Source organism: Cydia pomonella, chromosome 22 (assembly GCF_033807575.1).
Source record: "Cydia pomonella isolate Wapato2018A chromosome 22, ilCydPomo1, whole genome shotgun sequence".
NCBI lineage: Eukaryota > Metazoa > Arthropoda > Insecta > Lepidoptera > Tortricidae > Cydia > Cydia pomonella.
This window is the reverse complement of record NC_084724.1, coordinates 1,306,402-1,310,559: the sequence shown is the minus strand read 5'-3', so window position 1 is coordinate 1,310,559 and position 4,158 is coordinate 1,306,402. Positions and strand designations below refer to the sequence as shown.

The window sequence follows — 4,158 nt, the reverse complement described above, 5'->3', positions numbered from 1 at the left end:
TATTTATTATTTATTATTATTATTTATTTATTAACTGTTATGATGTATAACTTTGGTAATAATAAATCAGCCAGATATTTTTGAATTTTTAATTATTTTTAAGAGTTAGGAGCATTCAAAAACTAGTATCGAATTTTTCACTCCTAACTCTTTACATAATAATAAAAATAAAAATAAAACTACTTTTAGAAAGGAGGGAAGGGGCATAGATATCGTCAGTACACATCAAATTGTGTACACATACTTTCTATAGTTAGTAATAGTAGTAGAATAGATAGGCTCGTCTTTGCATTAAGAAAATTAAAATATACCGTTAACTTTCAGGCAGGGGTCACAGCGTATTACGTCGTGGTATTCTCAGTGCTTGATTATGGGCTATTACTATGGGGAATTCGGTAGATGTCGAAAGAGCATTTCTACTCCAGTAAAATGTGTGAGTGCAATAATGAGAAGCTGGGTCACAGTCAGTGACTCACTGATAACTGCCCACCACTATTTCAGAAATTAAAAAAATTACCGCTGCCTTGCATGTGTCTTAAAAAACATGTTTACTCGTAAAAAAAATTCTTTGTTAGTTATTAATTATGACTTTTATTATTTTAATTTATTACAATAATTAGTAACACCTATGTATTTAAGAATTAAGTATTCTCGAACTAAAAAATCTTTATCTTGATAATATTAATAATGTTAATATCCGGATAGGTAAAAGGGGATAACGTTTGTATGGAATAGCGATAGTCCCCATTCCTCTTAATTAAATGAGAAGTATAAAGATTAGTTACTGGAAAAGCTTACGTCTTCGAATTATTATTTTCAACAGGCGTAAAATTGTAAGCAATTATTTAATTAATAAAAGTTATAGATACAGTGGCCATCAGAAATATCGGAGCGGCCGAGGTGCTCACAAATATCTGAACACGCCTCTATTGTCAAGGCGTTAGAGTGCGTGTTCAGATATTTTTGAGCACCTCGGCCGCTCCGATATATCTGATGGCCCTTACAAATTATTAGGTAGTAAATTAGAGGAGATTTCAGTGCCGTGAAAATACTTAATTCTGTTCTAACTTTTTTGTATTTAATTTAATTACGAATCATCCCAAGCACCCTGTGTCGAGTGCTTTTAATATAGCTAAGGATTAATAAAAATTAAAGATTCGTTTAAAATATAATTGGTATTATATTTCGAATAGTGAAATCCGGAGTTTTTTTTATATGTCATGTAACCGGAACAATAAAAAAAAATCGTCAATTATAAAGAAATTAAGGCGAGTAGGTAGAACGACACCAATGATGGGACATTTAAGAGAAAATTTGGAGTATTTTTAATATTTTACCGAGACCTGTAAAATTTCTGCGCCTTTGTGCGTTAAAAGTTGAATGTTCTATTTGTCCTTTATGTTTTCTATGTATTTAATGAAAGTTGCTGCAATTGGTTTCAATATTATTAATAAATTAAAACTGTGTGTTTTTGCTCCAGTCATGGGATGTATGGCGCCATTAATTTTCAATCTGTAAAATATGAATGAAAAATTAAACTTAAGCAGTTCAAATGTTGCGAGCATTAGAAAACTGATGTTAAATATCTGTTTTATAGGACTTGTGTATATCATCTCATTACTGAAGTACAAGTTTTGTATGTAAAACTTCTTCTCACTCTAATTTCTTTATATTACTGAAGATAGTAGAAGAGAAGAGTACTGAACGATATACATAATATATAACATACATATATATATATATATATATATATATATATATATATACTAACCCCATTATTCATAAACGTGTACTAAAGTTACGATGCCGCTGATCATCGTTTGTCCCTTTCCGACGTATTGGTATGATGGAAAGGGGCAAACGATGATCAGCGGCATCGTAACTTTAGTACACGTTTATGAATAAGGGCGTTAATGTATAATTTTTTATGCCAAGTTTCTTGCCGGTCCATATTGGGATACCCTCCTCCAATTGAGGGGGGATTTAAATCTTCTCGGGTCAGAGGTTAGAGCCGGTGTAGCTTTATTTGACGTTCATAAGCGCATTGTAATATGCCTACTTGAATTAATAAACTATCTTCATCTCTTTATCTTTATAAATACTTAAATACATAGAAAGCACCCATGACTCAGGAACAAATATCTGTGCTCATCACATACCTAAATAAATGACCTTACCAGGATTTGAACCCGGGACCATCGGCTTCATAGTCAGGGTCACTCCCCAATGAGTCAGAAATTGTAAAATTTAAAGTTCTTAACTAACGTAACTGCTATTGTATGGCGGTGGCAGTGGCGGGGCAAGACCAAAACTTTATGTGGGCAAGGTACATTTAACAAGGCCCTCTGGCGGCTCAGGACATAACGAATATTTTTACCTTGTGTCTGAGTTATACTTACCTGGCGTAGGGGATACCGTGATCATGAAGACGGTTCCCCCAGGGTGAGATCCTTCCATTGCACTGCGGTTGGGGACCCTTGCGATTATTCCTAATGTGGATAACTTAAACGCATTATTTTTGGTAAGACCAAGACCAAAGCTTTATGTGGGCAAGGTCCATTTAGCGAGGCCCTCTGGTGGCGTAGGAAATAACGAACATTTATACGTTGCGTAGTTTTTTTTTATACCACGTCAGTGGCAAACAAGCATACGGCACGCCTGATGGTAAGCAGTCACTGTAGCCTATGGACGTCTGCAACACCAGAGGTATTACATGCGCGTTGCCGACCCTTTAGAAACCTGTACACTCCTTATTTGAAGAACCCCATACCGTAGCCCCTCGAGAAAACCCTGGCAGGAAGCTCATTCCATGGCCGAAGCGTTCGCGGGAAGAAATTCCTCTTAAACCGCACAGTATGCGACCATTTAGTTCTAGGGAGTGAGGATGAACACCCTGCCGAAGGCGAGCGGTGCGGTGATAGAAAGCGGCAGTTAGCATCATGTCAAACAATTCTTCAGAGCACAGCCCATTGTACAAGCGGTAGAACACACACAGGGAGGCAAAGTCTCTCCTTAGACTTAAATGTAAATACCGGTTGTGAGTTTGGGATCGTCGACGATTCGTACAGCGCGCCTTTGGACTGAGTCGAAGGGTCCAAGCTAGTTAGTTTTTCTTACTTGCGGCGCGAGGCCGCTCGGACCGCGAGGCCGTAGGCGGTGGCCCACGTCGCCTACGCCTCACCCAGAGGCCCAGAGGCCCAGAGGCGACGGCTATGTTCGTATAATTCTAAAGTGCTCTCTTTGGCACTTTTATAATCTATATCATCTTGCCCACAAAATCTACATGCACCCGCCTTACATTCCAATATCGCTAAGTACGCCTCAATTCACGTTTCTACGAAACAATCTCGGTTCTTCGTATTTGTTTCCCTTACTTTCGCAAGCTCACTTCTTAACGAAAACATTATTCTAAAATAAACCTCATATCTATACAAATAAGGTTGGCATTCGATGGGATATTGGTGGAGATTTGTGAGGTTTAGGAAATAAGGATCAGATTTATGATATTGCAAGGAAACAAGCGTATAGTTTGTCGTCGTAGCGCACGAATACAATACGTAATATAGATCCTAGAATTAAAAATTATTGCGGAGACAGGACATTAAAAAATCATTGTCATACATATTTACTGAATAGTTTTTCTGAGGATATCCGATACGATCCAAATATTCCAAATATCTAGATAACAGGGAGAGCAACACGAGTGATATAAAATAAAAATAAAAAAGCATTTTATTTCTTGCAAGTAGTAACAATGTCAACATAATTCGATAATTGGAACAAACACTAACAACTCACTTTATTTTGATTGCGATCGCTTCAGCATAATATATTCTAGGTTTCGCTTCATTGGATTTTTTTTTGGTTTTGCAAATTTTGAAAAAAAAAGGAAAACCTATAAACCATTGTGTCAATAACATACAAAAAAATATAGAAAAACATGAAGTGGAAAAAAGTTTCGTCTTTTTGTATAAACGTTCACGTGGTATATACTTCTCTCTTAACAGCGCGAAGTAGCCCACAGAATAGCGCCATCTACTATGAGATTGGGAAAATTATTTCTCAAACTTGCTATGAAATGATGACATGACGTCAAATTAGGTCCGGAAATACTACATATCAGGTGCGATGAGTGAAGATGATATGTAAAGGAATTTC

General features: G+C 36.6%; 1 pseudogene; it reads left to right on the top strand.

The window, feature by feature from the left end:
- The first annotated feature begins 2,391 nt into the window (after positions 1-2,391).
- On the top strand, positions 2,392-2,529 carry LOC133530476 (U1 spliceosomal RNA; annotated as a pseudogene).
- Positions 2,530-4,158: the final 1,629 nt, after the last annotated feature.